Raw genomic sequence first — 22,500 nt, forward strand, 5'->3', positions numbered from 1 at the left:
GTCGGGATGACTTAGCAAGGCATGCTCACTTCAGTCAACGATCCAGACAATATATCCGGATAGGATATGGCGATCGTCCAGATGTGATATGGCGATCGTTCGGATGTGATGTTTGCGAGTGTTGTGTGCCTCTCCTTTAGGGAGTCCGGATAGGTGGAGCGCGCCACGTGTCCCTGGGGGGAGTCCGGATGGAGTTGCTCCGGACAGCGAGGCGCGCCATGTGTCGTAAGGGGGAGGGGTCCCTACACCATATACAACATTTAAATTATATCATATTTTCTCATAACCCGTGGTTATATAAAAGTGAATATTAAATCAATGTACTTATATAATCAAAAGCCATAAAAAAAATATTTCATAGTCAATAACTATATAAGCTATATTTTATATGATGAAGGCAAAAAATTGTAATCATTATTATTTTAATTTTGTATAATCATAAGTTATACGGAAAATCTTTCATGCTCAAAAGCCATGCAAATCATATTTTACACTATCAATTCAAAAACTTGTAATAATTGATATTTTAATTTTATATAGACAAAAGCTATCATTTTTAAAAGCATAAATAGCCAAAAGTATGTTATCATATAAGTCAATTGTTCATAACCGAAAGTTTTGAGACAATAAACAAAAAAATGAGTGGTAGTCAAAAGCTATTACTCTAAATTCTTTAGTAGCTAGAAAGCTATGAAAAATTATTGATACTATTTATTAATCAATATTATTAACTACTAGTTATGTTTTTCTGAAAATATTAAACACTTTATATTTTATTTATTTGTCATATTTATGTCAAAATGGTTTTTTTATTTTATTTATTAACAATATTTTTATCATAATATTCATTTAATTCATTTTATTCTAAGTATATAAAGCCCTTTTAATGAAAAAATATATAAAAAAATTAATTTGTACAATTCTTTTTAAGTTTATTTATATATGGTACTATTTAATATATAATTCTCAAATAATGTCAAATTTTATTAAATTTGAATTTATTACCCTTCATATTTCAGGCTAAAATTACTTGTCTTGAATTTTGATATTGAAAATCAATTAAATACAATGAACTTTAGGACAATCATTAAAGAAGGAAATGATATGTACCCACATAAAGGCATTTAAAATAATATTTAACCATGAAGGAACCTTTCATCTTTTAAAAAAGTTTAAAAGAATGATATGATAACCAAAATACTATTATATTGTCCCACACTCATTATGATTAATGCACATAAATCTACAAGATTTCAAATCTATCACTAATTATAACTTTGTTTTATTAAAAATTAACTCCTAATCGAAACTATTAGGAGAAAAAAGTTATAGAAAAAGATATGTTAGAAAAACAGTTACAACTTTTGATGGCTTACATATAGTTCTACAACAACAATATCAAGAGATCGATTTTTACTAAATATTCAAAATTGATATGATGTTATCTAGCTTTAATTAAAAAATCATCAATCATGTTTGATTGGATGAATGTCATTTCCTAAAGTGAATTCTATCATATTTCATTGACATGGATGAGAACGCGATTGTAGGCTTGGAAGAAATAACTCATGGAATCATGAAGGTCACAACCATTCTTAGAAATTGAAAAAAAAAATATTATTTACCACCATAAGTGGAATAATACAATAAACATATCAAAAAATGGTAAGATACACAAATAAAAAAACTTATGAGAATAAATGTTATAGATGTAGGCTAAAAAGACATTAGTTGCTTACATATCATATAAAAAAACATTTAGTTGACTTTTACTCGGGTGGTGTTTATTTTTTTATTTAATTCTAAATAGAATTTTAATACTTAATAGTATTAAATATTAGGTTGTTTATTTTTTTAGTATTTTATTTTTATTAAGTATTAAAAAGTAAAAAAAAAATCAATATGTTATTTTTTTTATTTAGAAAAAACTATATATTTTGGTTTTTTTTGTTCGGTAAAAGATTTATAATAAACTATGAAAAAATAGAAAAGTAAACAACCTAAATTATGAAAACAAATTGCTTTTACCAAAAAGTCAAAAAAATAAACACCACCTAAATCTCTATCAAGGCAAAAGAGAAAAAAGTTGAAGTGAACATGGTGATGGATCATGAACATAACCTACTTCAATAACCTACATTAATTTTGGTGACTACAACTATATTATTTTAGCTATTCACATTTATTGATCATGTGTCACACTGCCATCCAATTAAAAAAAAAAAAAATACAAAAAAACCATTTCAATCCAATTCTGACTACTTCAACAAATAAAGGGATGGGAATTGATAATCTCACAGTAATTTAAATATATATATATATATATATATATATATATATGTGTGTGTGTGTGTGTGTGTGTTAGTTTTAGAATTATTTTTTAAAAATGGTTTTGTTAAATTTTATTTTAAATAACTCTGATGGTGATATTAATACCATCTGCTTCTAGTAGAGCCTCTCACCAAATTGAGTCCATCCCATGGACCAGGAAATAAGAAAATGATTTTGATTTTTTAGAGTAGTACTAAATCTATTAAAAAAAAAAAAGGAAACATGATATAAAAATAAAATACATTAATTATACCAATTTTATAATTTCACTTAAAATAAATTAAATAAATTTTTTTATTTATACTTATTATATTCTTATGAAATGATAATATGATAACATTGATTGGAATTAGGTTAATACATGCAATAGTTGAATGGATTTAGAAAAATATATTAAAGTTGGCACTGGTAAAAGTTTTGGCAATGTACAGAACTCAAATCCACTTATTATTATTTATTTACTATCTTTAAATAATATTATTTATTATTTTATTTAAAATATATATATATATATATATATATATATATAAAGATAAGGAGATCATTCCTAGCCTTTCTTATTTTTTAATTATAACATTATAATGATTTTATCATTTTTATTTCTTACTAAAATATCTTTTTATATTGAAAGTTGAAACTTGAATTCGAGGTTATTATTTATGTTAAGTTAGCAATAAATGACGTTACAAAGAAATTTCAAGTCACTCCTTCCATGTGATAGTGTGAAAAAAGCAATGGTATGTGATACCGTTTGCCTTTAATGAGAGCCTATTTGTCTAATTAGAAAAATATAGACCGTCCATTGTAATTGTAGTCTTGACAAGATAATATCATATCCTTGAAGAAACATATTTAATCTTTTAATGTTATATTTCACAATATGTTTTATATTTTATACCTTTAAAATAATTATTTCAAAAATTAAAAGACTCCATTTTAGGTTATTTATTTGATAACTCGAGATAGTAGTCCTTAGAAACCTAATTTATTTGATAACTTCATTTTCAAGTTCACGAGGGTTGTCCACTCCTCTTGGGTATGAAAGTTTGATTTTTCTTGGCTTGTTCTAATATTTTATTGTTTACATTCTAAGTTGTGATATAGTGATAGTGACACTGGAGTCAAAACATTTCTAGAATGAGATTAGATAAAAATACCTCATATATTATTTTCTAAAAAATATTTTGATATAAATTGAATATAAAAAGTTAATAAAATATATTTTTATCGATTTATTTTATTTTAAAAAATTGAGATTCATTTTTCTAAAATAGAATTATTTTGACATTTTTAATCAAATATCTCTAAATAATAACTTTACTTGCATTTATTGACAAATCACAAATTTAAAAAAATTTTAAATTAATATTAAATATAAATTTGATATACTTAGTAATACTTCTTGATTCAATGCATTTACATAATTTTTATAAAATTATGAAATTAAATTCAAAATAAGATTTCATTTAAAAAAAAAAAAAAGGCTATATAGACAGCTAAAAACGATAGGTAACAAAAGTTACAGAAGAATTATGGAGAAAGAAAAAGAAACAATCTTCACTTCCTAATTTGGGTTTCCTTCTCATATTTTTTTTATTTTTTTATTTTTTTGGCCTTCCATGATTTACGGTCTAAATATTTGTCATAGGACTAGAGTTGCGTCTTTGTGACGCTGTATTTCTTTTTGAAAGAATCCTCGTCCCCAGGACCACACAATCAATATGCGCGTTGAGATCCAACCGTTACTCATCAATGAGAAGAAAGTTCCATACCTGTCCAGGGCATCATCAAGGAATATCCACTACTTGCCGACTATTTGATGTTTGACGTGACGTGTTCAACTAGGCAACCCTAACAAAGACGAATTATCGAGATCAACCCTCATCCGTGAATGTACCATGCCTATCTCCAATTACCAGTAATTCAATTTTAGGATTATATTATAAATATATTTATAGATGTTTCGGAAAAAAAAAAAAAAAAATATATATATATATATATATATTAAAAAAAATATGATATTTTATACCATTATGATAATTTGTGAATGATCATCCATAAATATTTTGTGTAACTTCTTATAAAAAAGGGAGACCCCTAACAAATTTTAATAAAGTTTTCCCGATCATTATATTCTCTTCCTATATTCTGATTTCTCTTGTTTTCTTTTCATTTCACTTTATAATTTTACAACATGTTATCAGTAAGAATAATCTCTACAAAAGAAATAAAAAAACTATTCTCTCTTTTTTCTCACAAAAGGTATGTGATCAACTTATATCATGATTTTCTATTTTATTACCATTTGATCTTTATTTTCATTTATTTTATTTGAATACATAAATATGTATAATTCTTATAACCAGAAGTTACGGGGTAAATTATAAATTATGGGATAAATTCATAACCAGAAGTTATGAAAAATATGTGCAATTCCTATAACCAGAAATTATGGAAAAAAAATTATAGAATTACAGATACATGACCAGAAGTTATGTATATGATCCCTAATTATTTATTTTCAATTATACGGTATAACTGGATGTTATACCAAACAATATTATATAGTTATAAGCTATTAAATAAATAAATGTTCATAGCCTGAAGTTATGTACAAATCTACATAATGAAAGTTTATACCCCAAAGTTATGCACAAATCCACCCAATGAATAGTTCATAGCTTGAAACTATATACAAATTTATATAAAAAACAGTTTATAGCCTAAGTTATGTATAAATTTAAATATTTTCTTATTCTGACAAAATAATCATGATCTGAAGTTATGAGAGATATTAACTTTTAATTTATTTTAATTATATTGTGTAACTAGAAGTTATACATAAATAGTTCATAGTCTGAAGCTATATACAAATTTGAATATTTTCTTGTTTTGACAAAATAATCATAACTCAAAGTTATGAAAAATATTGGATTTAATTTTTATTTCATACTCATTTATTTTTCACAATAGAAATTATGGAAAATTTTTTTTATTAACAATTGTTTCATAACCAGAAGTTATGCATACAATTTCTATTTTTCTTGTATAACCAGAAACTATTCAAAACAAAATTGTCAATGAATCTTGGAGTTATGATCAAAGAAAGAAATCAAGCATCCTTGTAGGATCGCGCAAAAATACTGATTTTCCTTCGTCATCATTTCCATGAAGGTTTAACAAAAAATGAGCTTTTGATGAAAAATCATAAGTCTCATCCAACTAGATCTGAATCATTCCCTGAAGTAACTCGTGGATGATGACGAGGACGTGGTCGTGGTTGTGGAAGAAATCCTTGATACCATGGTTCTTATAGTAATAATTCACCAAATTCTCAGAAAAGGAAAGTCTCATTGCACCACCAAAAGTGGAATAATACTGAGGTAAAACAAGAAAATGAGAAGTGTTTACAAGATAAACCTCCTAAGACCATGAGAATAATTGTTATAGATGTGGTATAAAGGGGCATTGTCGTGTACCTGTCGTACACCCAAACACTTGGTCGACCTTTACCAAGCATCAATAAAAGGAAAGGAAGTTGAAATGAACTTCATTGATAGTGATGGCCAAGTGGTTCTAACCCATTTAGATGTTTCAGATTTCTCTGAGAATCCTAATGGGAAAATTGACCATCTAATTGGTGATGGAAATGTTTGTTATGATTAAACGTTATGTTTTTATTTAGTTCTTTGCAAATAGGTTTATTTTGTTATCATCTTTGAACACATTGTTTATTGTTTATCTTTTATAGTTTATTTCACATTTTATTATTTATCATTTAAATTCTTTTCTTTATTTATATTTGAAGATACATGGATCTCTCTCATACCTTGATCCATCACTACAATTAGTTTGATTATTGAAATACTTCATAGTTATTTCATGTATAAATTGCTCCACACTTACAAAATCAAATGTGTGAGATACTTATGAAATATACAACTTTAAATTATCTTTTCATATTTGTTTTATTGTGTTATATGTGCTCTTATTGCTTTTACACAACTTATTAAATTAAGTTATCATCGATGACTAATATTTTTCCATTGATTTTAACTTTTTCTCTATAATAATATTTCTTCAACTTTATAAAGACGAGGTCTTTATGACAATGTTTTATGACTTGTTACTTTGATGAAACTCTTGTCTCATTAATTGAACAACATTGATGAAAAACAATGTTAATATTATATCAGGTGATAGAAACCTGATTAAAGGCTCCAGAAGAGCTTATACCATGTCACTAGTAGTATTTGATTCAATGTTTATGACACTTTATACAATACTAGATCCAGAAGAATCTTGTAAGACCAACTTAGTCCTCTAGGGTAAAAGATCATATGGATGTACATTATAAAACCAGAAGTTTTTATTTAGTGACTAGTCTACCTATACACTTAAAAGGTAGAATGACTTGTTGTGCAAATTATCATTTTAATGAGACAATTATCTCGCTGTTAGGGGGAGAAAAGCCAGTTCCAGAAGAACGACGTGAAGTTATTTGGAATCCATTGACTTTGACTCATCTTGATCCTCATACAAATCAATGTGAACTAGAAGTTCAAAGGATCACTTATTTGCAAAATCTTGCAAATTAATTACAAGATGCATTCATTGATACAAAGAAAGTGACAAAGTCATATATCTTGGCTGCAAATACTCTAGTACAGATTGATGTCCCTGTAGGACAATTAACAAATTAATTTAAGATACGCCTGAAGCGTGGTAGGCCTATCGGCTCAAAGGATGTAATTCCCCGGAAGAGGAGTACCCAAGAAAAACTTGGCACTCTAAAAGAGGCCATAAAAAATAACTGATCAGTTTAAAATTGATAAATCTGTAGCCCCAGAAGAGGCACAAATAATGTAGAAAGCCCCTGAAGAGGCAAATATTAAACAAGAAGCCCCTGAAGAGGCAATATTGAATAAGAAGCCCCTAAAGAGGCACAAGTACCTGAAAATTGTGAGATCTCAATAATTTATGTATACACAGGAGAAAAATGAGATCAAAATAATATTAATATTAACAATATTTTTACTTTCCAAATGGTCCGATATCATAAGAAATGATGAAGATACTGAACCACGAAATGTGGAAGAATGTCGACATAGAAATGATTGGCCAAAATGGAAAGAAGCTATACAAACAAAGTTAAACTCATTAACAAAATGAGAAGTTTTTGAACTTGTAGTCCAAACAACTAAAGATGTAAAGCCTGTTTGGTACAAATGGGTATTTGTACGAAAAACGCAATGAGAATAATGAGATCATAAGATATAAAGTGTGATTAGTAGTACAAGGTTTCTCGCAAAAACCTAGTATTGACTATGAAACATTATCTCCAATCATGGACGCAATCACATATCATTTCTTAATTAGTTTGGCAGTCCTAGAATAACTAGATATGTGTATCATGAATGTTATTACAGTATATTTATATGAATCCATGGATAATGATATATACATGAAAATCCTTGAAGGATTTAAATTGCCTGAAGCAAATTGTACAAAGCCTCATAGCGTGTACTCAATCAAGTTACAACGATCCTTGTATGGATTAAAAAAATCTGGATGCATGTGGTACAGTCGCTTTAGTGAATACTTGCTAAAAGAAAGGTATTTGAATAACCCTATATGCCCATGCATCTTCATTAAGAAATCAGAAACCAGATTTGCAATTATTACAGTGTATGTTGATGACTTAAATCTTATTAGAACTCTTGAAGAGCTCACAAGAACAAAAAATTACTTGAAAAAGGAATTTGAGATGAAAGATCTTGAAAAAAAAAAAATTTATCTCGGCCTGTAGATTGAGTATTTTCAAAATGGAGTTTTAGTACATCAATCAACATACATTAAGAAAATTTTGAAGCATTTTTATATGGATAAAACACATTCTTTAAGTTCTCCAATGGTTGTCGGATCACTTGATGTGAAAAATGACTCATTTCGTCATTGCAAAAAAAGATGAAGAATTACTGGGTCCTGAAGTACCATATCTTAGTGCTATTGGTGCACTTGTATATCTTGCCAATTGTACACATTCAAACATTGCTCTTTCTGTCAATTTATTAGCAAGATACAGTTCTGCTCCAACTCAAAAACATTGGAATAGTATCAAACATATATTGCATTATCTTCGCGGAACTACTAATATGAGTCTATTTTATTCAAGAGAATCAAAGCAACAATACTTGGATATGCAGATGCAAAATATCTTTCAAACCCACATAAAGGTAGGTCACAAACAGGGTATGTGTTTAATTACAATAGTACTACTATCTCATGGAGATTTATCAAACAAACAATGGTGGCCACATCATCAAATCATTTAGAAATACTAGCAACTCATGAAGCAAGTCATGAATGTGTATGACTAAGGTCAATGATCCAACATATACAAGAAACATGTGGACTACCTTCCATCAGAGGCAATGCAATCGTGTTACATGAAGATAATGCTGCTTGTTTTGCACAAATTAAAGGAGGTTTCATAACAGGTGATAGAACTAAGCATATCTCCCTAAATTCTTCTATACTCGTGACCTCCAAAAGAAAGGTGAGATCGATGTTCAACAAATTCGGTCATGCAATAATCTAGTAGATCTATTTATAAAGGCGTTATCTTCGATCGCATTGAAAAAGTTAAGGTATGACTTTGGAATGCGAAGATTGAGAGATCTACCAGTTGAAATGTTGAAGAAATCATAATCATGTTTACATGAGATGGAGAATGATAATATGAATATACTGCACTTTTTTTTCCTTTGTCTAGGTTTTACTGGCAAGGTTTTTAACGAGACAGTTATAGTAATCCAAAAGAATATTGTACTCTTTTTCCTTCACTAGGGTTTTTCCTAATAAGGTTTTAATGAGACATATTCTTATGATCATCCAAGGGGGAGTGTTATAAAATATGAGATTCTGTACCACTATGGTAACTTGTGGATGATCATCCATAAATATCTTGTGTAACTCCCTATAAAAGGGAGAGACCTCTAATGAATTTTAATAGAGTTTTCCCGTGCATTTTATTTTATTCTTACATTCTGATTTCTCTTGTTTTCTTCCCCTTTCACTTTATAATTTTACAACACAATAGACCTAAAATCGATCAAAATTTATAAAAATATAAAAAAAAAAACTTCATAAAAATGTAATTAGAAGTATAATGATATTTAAAGTTGTTTTATTAAATAATTTGATATATGCATAATATGATTTATCATATTTGATAATAATGCATTGATAAAAATATAAATTTTATAAGTGTATATTTATTATTAAAGTATATCAAATATTATTTCATAATAATATTATAATATTTGGTTATCATATGTCTACTTTTAAAATATATATTAATATTAAAATTATGATTCATTTAATTCAATTGTATTAAATGATATAAAATAAATTGTGATATATATACAATTTTTTAATATTTAATTAATCTATTAATGATATTAAAAACACTATAAAGAAAATTATCATGATGATTTTATATATTTTTGGTAATCAATTAAAAGAAAATTTTAATTATAAAATAATTATAATTAATTTGCTCTTTAAAATATATTTTTTTAATATTTTCTTTATATAATAACTTTAAATATATATAGTTAGTGCATAATATTTAACAAGGGGCAAACCCTAGTGATAAGTTGAGCTGAACCCCAAACCTTTGGATTCGTCCCTTAATAGTAAAAAGGCATTTTTGAGATATTTTCTTCCATGATCTCAACTATGTCAATTTTTTCCAAGCTCTATAAAAAAAAGATATAAAAAAGCAAAGGAATAAATGTTGGATAAATTAACAATGTTATTTAAATAATAAAATCTTTTAGTCCTGACTTAGATCAATGGGAATCAATAGCTTCCTTAAGTATTTATATAATAATTTTTTTTAAAATTTAAGATAAGAATACAGAAAAATATAAATTAATAATTAATAAAATCATTAAAAATGAATAATAAAAATTCATAATATAATATGGAGTAACTTTTTCTTAATTCAAGTATTTGGTGAAACTATTATATACTTAAAAGAATTTATTTTTTATCTAAAATATTTAGTTTTGATGTCATATCTTTTTTTTTGAAGATTCTTTCTATTTTCTATAATTAATAATCTTTTATTATTATTATTATTATTTTAGGCTTTTATATATTAATTTTTAACTACATAAATTGTTTTTTGATTTATGAGCCACACATGTACAAGTAGAAACATAATATGTTTTTTAAATTAATAAATTATTTATTTTTTAACAAATCCTTGGTAAGATAATAATTCATATTATTCTCAAGAATAGTATTTTATAAAAGTTATAATGTACTTTAATATTTTTGTAAAAAGGGGAAGTTTGGGAAAGTACATTTATTAATAATTTAATTATATTCCATGAATAACCAACTAATTTTATTCACCATTTTTTCCTTCTATTTTTTTCTAATTTCTTTTCATCAGCTTTCTTATAACCAAGTATATATATATAATAAGAAAATCAATGAACATAAATTATAGAGTAAAATATTATAACAAAAAAAAAAAACTCTTACATAATAGAAATAATTCATAATGCATAAAAATAATATATTAACTAATTTAATTCATTATTATTTTTATTTATTTATTATCAAAATCATTTAAAGAAATACAATTGTAATTTTAATTTTTTCATTAATCATTTAATAAAATATAATTTTTATAAATGAATTAAATAAAGTTTATTTAGAATTCTAATTTTTTTATGATATTAAATAAATAAAAAGTAAGGAATTTATTCTTATATAAATTTGATTTTAATATAAATCAATTAAAAATAGAGTTTGATTTAATATAATTACACTAAATCAATCAATTTTTTTTTTTTGAATTTTAATTTTATTATAGGAAGTAATTAATTATAAAAAATTTGATTTAAAAGAATACATCTTTTACTATGAAATTATTTAATAATAAACAATTTACAAAAATGATCATATATGGAGTAAAAAGGTTATAAAATTTTAAAGTTTATTACCATAATTGGTTAGTCAAATCATTTTTACTAAACAAAGTTAGTGATTTTTGAATGGTATTTAGTATTGAATAGTTTAAAATTAATATCATCAAACATGTTTAGAGGGTGAGGACTATTCTTTTTTTTTTTTTTTCATTTATAAGTGGTTGTAAATTTTATCAAACACCCTTTAAATCTCAAATAATTATGATATTTTATAGAAAAATCGTTTTTAAAAAGACATGCAAATGAAAATTTAAATTATATAGTTTTTTTATTCTATCTATATATTTTTTTTTCACACAAAAATATATATTCATCTTTATTTAAGGGGCTAATGTGCATTAAAATATCAACTAGATCGATGTAATTCATCCCATGGAATTTACATTATAAAAGAAAGATTTATCATCTCCATAAGATTAAATCTCGAGTTAACGGCTTCATGGATTAGTTATTTTTAAACAAGTCATGAAGGGTATAGGAAACCTACCTTATCTATATTGGATCAAGAATGGGATAAGAGGGATAAAAACCGCTAATTCATAGAAAACCATGGCTCCGCCACAAGCTATGGATATAAAAATTACCATGTGATTGTTAGCCATGAATCAGATTATAATTAACCATAATTAATAATGATAAAAATAAGGACGAGTTATGCAATACTGTCCTCTTGGCTGCTTTCTCACATGGTTTTTTATGTTCTTTTGCCATACATATGATTCTTTCCTCTGTTCACCGGCTATCTCTTGCCTTTGCCTTTTCCACTTTTGGGTTGAATATCTAGTCTGTAGTCCATGTAGTTTCTCCTACAATGTAAGGATAATAATGGAAAAATACAATATGAAAGCATGGTGTACAAATATGATGGCCAAAGTCCAATATTCAAAAGTTAGCTTCTCTTTCTATGACATATTCTTCCACTGCTTGACGTCTCCTCCGTCCTGGAATTATGCTTGCCTACAATGTTGTACTATTCTTCACTTCCTTCCCAGGCATTCAACCATTCCATTCTACTTTGGCCACAAATAAATTTCAATAGCATACAAATGTTTATTATTAAATTATAAGTTTCACTAAATTTGAAACCTAATATTAATATTTGGAGAGCAAGAACAGAGAGAAGTAATAAAGCTTGAAAGGAAGCAATTGACGACTCCTTTCCCCAAGCCTGTGTTTGTCATTTAATTTGTTGAAATCTTGTAATTTAAAAATAAGTTTTATGATACATCATTTCGTGACAAGTTTAGTTTGATAAGAGTGTAAATTATTGTAATAAATAATTTATCATTTTTATCCTTATAAAAAATAATTATTATATTTATTTTATTTTATATAATTAAAATAAAATATTTAAAATTATTAATTTGAAAAAGTAATAGATTGATAAAGCGCAAATCAAATTAAAGAAAAAACAAAACAATTCAAATACATATTTCAAATATCAAAAGACATCATATTTTATACTAATATTTAAACATCGTATTTCTTACAATGGTAAAAGATAAAAATAATAGGTTAATTAAATATTAAAAAAACATATTTGTTAGTTCGTCTCAAAACTATTGGATGAATTTTTGGTCAAATGTTATAAAAAAAATTGTCTATAGTTGAGGTTTGATTTTGATTTGTGTTGTCACTTTCCAATTCATCTTTATTGTTATATTTAGAAAATAATCTATTAGCGACGGAGATTTATTGACAAAAATTGTAAATTGGAGAAGCATGTTATGATAATTTTGGTTTGAATAATAAATGAATAAGGTATCATTCTCTTCAATATTGAGAAATACACCTCAACAATACAAAAAACACCGTTTAATGACATTTTTTTAATCTTACATGACATTGGTTGAATGTTTTCTCTTTTCCTACAACTCTACCATCACTATGAAAATCATTCAACCAATAGTGTACATTATGATATGATACCATAAAACTTCGAGTGTGTGTAAATGTTGCATCTACTAAATAATATTTTTTTTTTGAAAAAAAACATTGAGTTGAGTATTATTATGAATAAATATTAATCATATTTAATAAAATGAATATAGAAAATTTTATTGATGAGGTTATTGGAAAATTATGTTATTGGTTATGGATAGTTTTCGTTAAAAGTCTTGAATCATGAGCTTTTCCTTCCCATCCAACAATAACATATTGAAAGACCATGCCAAAACCATAAATTGTTATAACATTATAAAAATACTCCCTTCCCATGACCTCAGTATGGTGTTTGTTGATAAGTAGAAATGCATGCATGAATACGAATTCCATTAATTACACCAACAACACCTTACATGACAATACTTTTTTAAAATACAAATAATTATTTTTATATGAGAATAATACAAATATGATATGAAGAATTATTAATAAAAATGATATACCTTAAAAATTTGTTTTAGTTGACAATTAAAAATACCATTTGAACTATTATTGAAGCATGAAAGAGTAATAATCTCTTTTGAGAATTTCACCATGGCCACTAAAACCTCGTGAAAATATTTGTGAATTGTTTGTCTTGAGTGTTGGAATCTAGTCTTAATCAATTGATTCCTAAGATTATGATTAATAGTCATTAAGAACATGACCATTTCCTCTTCAATATTCAAATGTTTATTGTCAACAAGTCACCATTTTTCCCGAAACATATGCCATGAAGAAATAAATCTATGCTTTCTATCCGCATTACCTCATAATATATGCTAGATGAGCCATTTAAAAGCTCTTGAATGAAAAGTAAACCTATAAATGATGATGTAGAGACTTGTTCCTTATTAATGAATGAGTCACTTAATAATTGAAGTAATAACACAACCAATCTTTTTTTTAAATCCTTTTTAACTTCTAGCTTTATATCTTCATTTTCACTTGATGACGATGAACTTGAGTTGTTTGAGTGATGTGAAGGATTCTCTATAAGAATATCTATTATTACAAAAAATAATATTTATGAGACAAAAATATAACAATTTAATCAAATAGTTTATAACAATGTAATGTTTTTATTTTTACATAATTCTATTTACTACATTATGCTTCCATTACCATGAAAAACTAACAATATATATCACGCCCATTTCAAATTATCATAGTACAGAGTTTTCTCAATAAAATGTAGAGGGAAAGTCTTAAAATTGCAATAAGTTTAAATGTATCAAATATTCAAAATGAACAAATTGAATGTATCACATTTAATCATCGTGTAAGCAATATACCATATTCATTATACAAATTCAAAACAAATATTTAAAGTTATTCTCGTAATTTTGAATTCGTTCCATCCACTTTTAGTCACTTTCCATATTTCTCCACAACTTTTTATACTCTTTCTTCTTGCAAAATGCATTATTTGCTACATTGATATTGCTGGCAATACCCTAGATTACTCTACTTCCTAACTTTGGATCCCATAGGGTGCATGCATATTATTCCTATACCCTCTAATTCTGACATAATGGAGAAATATAACTATAAAAACCATAATAGAGACTAGATTTAGAGATTAGGTGTCATACCTACGATTTAAATGTTCCTAAATTGAATTTAATCTGAAAAAGAATATTTGTAATTGTTGTAGATCTTGTAGACTTAACAATATTTCACCTAATCTCTATTTTCACGGACCTTAGTACAAGAAAATGATGGTTTTCTCATTTTCTAGAGGAGAAAACTAAGGTTTACTCTTTAGAGTATGAAAGATAAAGGTGCAAAAATGAAGTCCTAAATTCCTAAGGAGGTTTAAAATCTAATTTTAAAATTGACTTAACACTCAATTAAAGAGAGCTAACAGCACTCTAGTATCCTATGATATTATAATAGGGCAAAATTAGGTACGTGATCTATTATCTACTACATGTAGACTCTGTATGAATTGATGTTTGTAATTTAATGAGACGTTTGTTATCAACCTCTAAAGATTACATCTTCGATCCTTGAGTTATAGATCCTCTTATTATGTAATTAACTGACATAATCTAACTCATAAAGAACATATATCAAATTCCATTTAAAGAATTACTATGACCATAGTTTTCTTGATCATATGTCCTTATAATCACTTAAGTGACACATTATCTCAATCCCATAAAATATTATGATGCCTCTATTGAGAATAATTATTGTCATCGACCTTAAACAATAGTGACTTAAATTTAATTCAGAAAGAATATATGACTATCTTAGGGTCTCACTTATAGGTTAAAACATCTAGTTGACTTTAGACTAGACTCGATATTCTCTTAATGTTGAGAGTTCATGCAAGAAGTACAAAACTTTGGTTGATAATATTAGGCTATTGTGTATAAGTCAAGTATGCTTACATAACTCAAATTAGAGGCCCATGGAATAAGAATTGAAGAATAAAGTGAAGACCTTAGGTAGAGAGTTTTTATTTTATTTTATTTTATTTTAAATATTTTGTATATAAGCTAAGTGAGGATGTAACTTGTGAGAATGCCAAGATGCTGCCTAGTGATAGAGGACCGTCTTAATTTAATGGAAAATCTTGTAAGGTCCTTAAAATGTTGTAGGTTTAAATTGAGTGTTTTTAACTTGAAAATCACATTTAAAATTTGTTTAATTCTTTAGAAGTTGGACACATGGTTTAAAAGGCTTAAGGGTAGCAAAAATTCTTTAAAATGTCCAATAAACTAAGTGCAAAAGGTAAATAAGAATAGATCCATTGTATCCCTTATTTGTGTTTAAAATCTTAAAATTTGTCAAAATGGCTACTACATGTCATCAAGTTGACTTATATGTTGACCAAATGGGCACATGATCAACTTCAAATGTGCATACACATTTAATGCTCTAAAGACTACTAAAATACAACAATTTGATGGCTTGATTGGGGAAACTTGTGTCTAATGACTAGTTTGATTCCAAAAGACATAAAAGAAATTATTTAATCTCATTCAAGACACATCAGACACTTGTAAATTCTTCATACATCTTTGAATACCCTCTTTAAAGTTTTCAAGAATACTCCAATTGAAAATTTGTCTTTTCTCACTAAAAGCACATTGTTTTCAGTATTATTTGGTCTATTTAAAGGGTGTCTGGTAAAACTTGATACTTATTACTTAATGATTTAAGTTAACTTTAAGTTAAATTATTCTTAAGTTGTTGATTTAAAACTTATTACTTAAATTTTACTTTAAGTATTAAGGTTATTTGGTAAAGTTAATTTAAAATTTATTCTAAATCATCAAATTGGCATATTTACCTTCATTAATTTTAACTAATATTTATACTTTCAATAATAAATAATAAATTTATTTGTTAAATATTCATATTAAAAATATTATAGATGTATAAGATAACTACAAATATATTTACTATAAAAGATATGTTGTGAATATAAAGTCATGATTATAAAATATACTCTCATAAAATAAGAAAAAATGAGGCAAAAAAAAATTGAGATTAAGAATAAATAAATTATTTTAACTTAATATTTAAAATTATTTTTAACTTTAAGTTGTAATATTAAGTTTATTTTATCAAACACATTTAATCTATTTAATAACTTAAATTAAGTTATTAAGTCAAATTAAGTTAATTTATCAAACATTCTTTTACTCTTTGAGAGGTTTTATTGTATCTTTTCTCATTGTATACTTGTGAGAGTAAGAAAGGTAAGAAGCTTGTAAATGTTGATTGGAACATAAGTAATTGAAGTATAAAGAAGAACAAAAAGAGCCTTGATTGATGAAAATTAGTATAACACCTTTGTGGGACCCCCTCTACAAGGTCGTTTTGAAGTCCTCCACTTTCTCACGACTATTTGGTTGGATAAGTGGTCTGGGATATCGTCCTCAACCATATGGCCTAATGGCCCTAAGGCCGAGTGATTAATTTGTCCCAAAGTAGGTTAGATGGATACATTCTACATGGATGCAACATGACTAGGGCTCCACCATTAATCATGCATCTACACACCTATTAATGCTTAGATTGTGCGTCAGACACATTCCATATTAACTACAACCGTTATTGGAAAACATTCTATTCTTAGTGGCTCATCATGGCAAGACAGCTGTTATGCATTGATAGTCAATATCATAATATCGCGCAATAAAACGCATTAAGGTGCTATTAAGATACCTGAAAAGGCGTTACACCGTAAAAAGTATAAATAACTAAGCGACAACAAATGGTAAGAGCTTTCTTTCTAAAAAATCCCTTTACTTGCTTAAGCCACTTATTGACTTTGGCATCGGAAGGGTGCGCCTGGACAAACCATTCGGACAACCTTTTGTGTAGGGATTATAGTCATCTGCATCTTGAGAGAGTTAGATGAAATTATTGATTGTTTTCTTCGCCAAACTCTTGGTAGCTAGACAAGACCACTCACTCGGTTCGTGTAACAACATTGACGTTGTCTATGGGAAAAGACAAAAAACATATTAGCACGATGACCAATACGTCTAATGCATCATAGTTAGCCACTATGGCCAACCAATTCCAGGCTTGACAAGCTAGAATAAAAAGAAAGCTCTTACCATTTGTAGAGTTCGCACAATTATTTATATTTTTTGCGATGTAACATCTTTCCAGGTATCTTAATAACACCTTAATTACGCTTGATTACACGATATTATGGCATTGACTGCCGATGCATAACAATTGTCCTGGTGTAATGAGCCGCTGAGAATGGAATGTTTTCCAATAACAACTGTAGTTAATATGAAGCGTGTGTGACTCACAATCTACGCATTAAGGGGTGTGTAAATGCATGATTGATGGTCAAGCCCTAGTCATATTGTATTTGTGTAGGATGTATCTGTCTGACCTACTTTGGAACAGATTAATTACTCGGCCTTATGGTCGTTGGGCCATATGGTTGAGGACAATCTCCCAAATGGCTTGTCCAACCAAAAGGTTGTGAGAGAGTGGAGGATTTCAAGATGGCCCTATAGAGGGGGTCCCACAATGTTGTTTTTTGCTAATAAGAAGCGAATCAGACAACTGTGGCATAACGCCCCTTATCCGCCCAGTCTAGGTGCACTTCAAGATTTCTTTCATTGGTTTTCGATTCTTGCACTGTTGTTTTGACCGTTGGTAGCCCTATTTTGGTGGGAATGACAACTTCCATTTTGTATGTAAGGGCAAACGGGGTGAGCCCAGTAGGCCATTTGTTAGTGCTTTGGTAAGCCCATAATACACCAAACAATTCATCTACCCATTTGATTCTTGTCATTTCTAGTTGTTTCTTCAAAGAATCTAACAACGTTTTATTTTTCGTTTCTACTTGCCCATTGCTTTGTGGATACCAAGGCGTCAAATAAACATTTTTTATCTTCAGTTCCGAACAAAACTCTTAGACGGTACTACTATCAAACTACGACCCGTTGTTTGTGACAATTGCATGAGGAATTTTGAATCGACATACAATGTTTTCCTAGATGAACTTTGTCATGTCTTTGTCTTTGATGTTAGCATAGGCCACAACTTCCACCCACTTGCTAAAATAATTTGTGGCTACGAGCAAGAGCTTCTTCTGAGCCGCGTCGGTTGGTAATGGACCTACTATATCCATCCCCTACTGAGCAAATGACTAAAGACTAGCCATTGTGTTAAGGCAATTGGGGGATAGGTGCATGCCTTTGACATTGATCACATTTGCGGACATAATCCTCAGCATCTCGTTTCATCGTAGGCCAATAATAGCCTTGAGAATAGGCTCGATATGCTAAGGTCCGTCCTCTTAGGTGGTTATCGCATACACCTTCATGCAATTTAGCCAAAACCTACTGATCCTCTGAATTGGTCAAGCATTTCATATAAGGTCCCCCAAAAGACCGTTTGCACAATTGATCATTGATCAAAGTAAATCAGGCAACTTGAATATGAAACTCATGTGCTTGTTTTCCGTCCTCCGAGACTTCTCCGATGCGAAGGTAATTGATAATGGGTTACATCCACCCTACATCTACATGGGTTACATCATAGACCCATTCTAATGCAATAGAAGGCATGGACTGGACGTAAACTTGTAGCGTGATAGATTTAGTGATGGCAGGACGGCGGCAACTCCGTCCAGTGCATCTATTTTTTTGTTTTCTTCTCGAGGAATACACTTGACTCTCCAATAAGCCAACTTGGCTAAACGAGATTCCACACTATTGAGGTAGCCAGTCATACATTCGTCCCTAGCCTCGTATTCACGTTGGATTTGCCCAACCAGTAATTGTGAGTCACTTTGTATTTCTATTTTCGATGTTGCAAGTGTCATGGCGAGTTTGAGGCTAACCATTATTACCTCGTATTCAACCTCATTATTAGATGTGGGAAAATCAAGGCGAATAGATTGCTCAATTTGCTCCTCAGTAGAGGAAAGTAGTACAAGTTCTACTCTAGCTCCTAATGTTCTTGAGGCTCCGTCTACATGCAGGATCCACCAATGGTTGGTTGTGTCAAGTTGTACATGTTTTTGGGATAGCTCAGCTATAAAATTTGCGAAGACCTGACCTTCTAGTAACAAGTGAGGCATATATTGTATATCGTACTCGCTTAACTCAATAACCCATTTCATCATTCATCTATATAGATCCAACTTGTGCAAGGTGACCCTCAATGGTTGATTTATCAAGATTGTCACTTGATGTGCCTAGAAGTATGAACGAAGTTTTTTAGCAGCAATACGCAATGCTAGCGGCGTCTGCTCTACTTAAGAGTAACGGGTCTCAGCGTCCACCAGAGCTTTACTCATGTAGTAGACAAGTTTTGTCCCGTCTTCTAGGGCTTGAAGGAATATGATGACATTGCATAGTTTGATATAGCAAGATACATGTATAATTCCTCTCCCACCTCTAGACTACTTAAAATGGGAGGTTTTGTGAGGTACTGCTTAATAGCGTCAAAGACACTTTTGCACTCTTCTGTCCAACCAAATGTTTGAGTTCTGCGCAAAGTAGTGAAGAAATGACGAAGTTTATCACTGAATCAGACTATAAATCAGCCCAAGGCTGCAAGATGATCCATTAGGTGTTGCATTCCTTCTTAGTGCATAAAATGAGTGTCTTAAACACGACTGTCACTTAGTCCGGGCTTATTTAAATTTCTCGTTAGTCACCAAAAAGCCAAGAAACTTGCCAATGCTGACATTAAATGCCTAATTAAGTAGGTTAAGTTTTATATTATTTTTTCGCATTAAGACAAATACTTATTTGAAATGCTGAATATGTTCTGCACATGTTTTACTTTTGACGACTATGTCATCAATGTACACCTCCACTATTCGTCCCATCAATGGTTTGAAGATTTTTGTAATCAACCTCTGATATGTTACGCTCGCATTTTTTTGCCTAAAAGGCATGGCGTTAAAACAGTATAATTTTTGAGGTGTGATGTAAGCCATTTTTTCTTGATCAGGACCGAACATGGAGATTTGGTGGTAACTGGAGAAAACATTTAGGAAAGAGAGCATTCCCTTCCCAAACGTAAAATCAACAATTTGATCAATTCGGGTCATACACCTATCCCCCGATTGCCAGTCGGCTGCCTTAACACAATAACTAGTCCTTGGTCGTTTGCTCAATGAGAGATGGATATAGTCGGCCCATTACCAACAGACACGACTCAGAAAAAGCTCTTACTCGTAGCCACAAACTATTTCAGCAAGTGGGTGGAAGCTGAGGCCTATGCTAACATCAAAGACAAACATGACAAAGTTTGTCTAGAAAAATATTGTACGTCGATTTGGAATTTCTCATGCAATTGTCATAGACAATAGGCCATAGTTTGATAGTAGTACTTACTGAGAGTTTTGTTTGGAACTGAATATCAAAAACATTTATTCGATGTCTTGATATCCATAAAGCAATGGGTAGACAGAAATGACAAATAAAACATTGTTAAATTCTTTGAAGAAATGACTAGAAAGGCAAGAGGCAAATGGGTAGACGAATTGCCTGGTGTATTGTAGGCTTACCGAAGCACTAACAGTGAAGTATATCATGTTGTTAGGTAGCCCGTCTGTAGACAAAGCCTCTTTGTTTAATAGTTGGATAGAAATAGAGTTCGGGATGTAGAAGCGAGCATGGAACTCCTGCTCGGATAACTCGCCAATTGGATGCCCTATCAAGGAACGACTAGACCGAGATGACTTAGTCCCATTGTGCTGAGTTCTGTTGCTTACAGATGAGACCCAACTTTTGTCCATATTTGCAAACGAAAAAAAAGAAGCCAAATGAACACCTACGCGGTAGAAGCGCCAATTAGTTAGCACGAGGACGCCTTACAAAGACACCTAACCGAAAACTACGTTCATCACACTGATCCTATCCTAAACGGCTTGACACAAAACTTTTTGAGCAAGTCATGTCCAAACAGCGTCGATGACCTCAAACCATAGTCTAGTTTGAGCCCAAAAATGCTACAAAACTCGACATAATGCCAGTAAGAGGCAAAAATAAACTCCAAATCCACAACCAGACTGATGTAAGAATAGATTTCGGTAAAGACTTATAGAAAACACAAGCAGAAACAGTGGGCATAGTACATTCATCAGTGAAAAAAAAGCCACAAAAATAGATATTGAAGAGGAACTCAATACCTAGTGAACTGTGTTATGGTGGAAGTACAGTCGCCTCGCCAATAATGGACCGTCGATGGTGGAGACTTCGAAGGCCTGAAGTGTTGTCGATGGAAAGGAAAAGACTGCCAAAAGTAATAGTAGAGAAGAAATGAACCATCTACCTAAAAGAAACCAGCCTATATAGGGTATGGTTCTAGAAATCGAGGCGTTTGAAGGGATGCGTCGCCTGACACAACGCCTCAATTGATATGACCCCTCAACGAGTGAGCATAGGACACATGGATTTTGGTGTAATGATTTCAAAATCTCCAAAAGTCACAACTCTTTCATTTGGCCATTTGACGTTTATATGGGCGCAACTGCAAGACTTGGGGGGGCATTGTGGGACCCCCTCTGCAAGGTCGTCTTGAAGTCTTCCACTCTTTCACAATGATTTGGTTGGACAAGCCATTTGGGAGATTGCCCTCAGCCGTATGGCTCAACGGCCCAACGACCTTAAGACTGAGTGATCGATCCATTCAAAGTAGGTCAGACGGATACATCCTACACGGATACAACATGATTAGAGCTTGACCGTCAATCATGTATTTACATACCCATTAATGCTCAAATTGTGCG

This window comes from Vitis riparia, chromosome 11 (assembly GCF_004353265.1).
Source record: "Vitis riparia cultivar Riparia Gloire de Montpellier isolate 1030 chromosome 11, EGFV_Vit.rip_1.0, whole genome shotgun sequence".
Taxonomy (NCBI): Eukaryota; Viridiplantae; Streptophyta; class Magnoliopsida; order Vitales; family Vitaceae; genus Vitis; species Vitis riparia.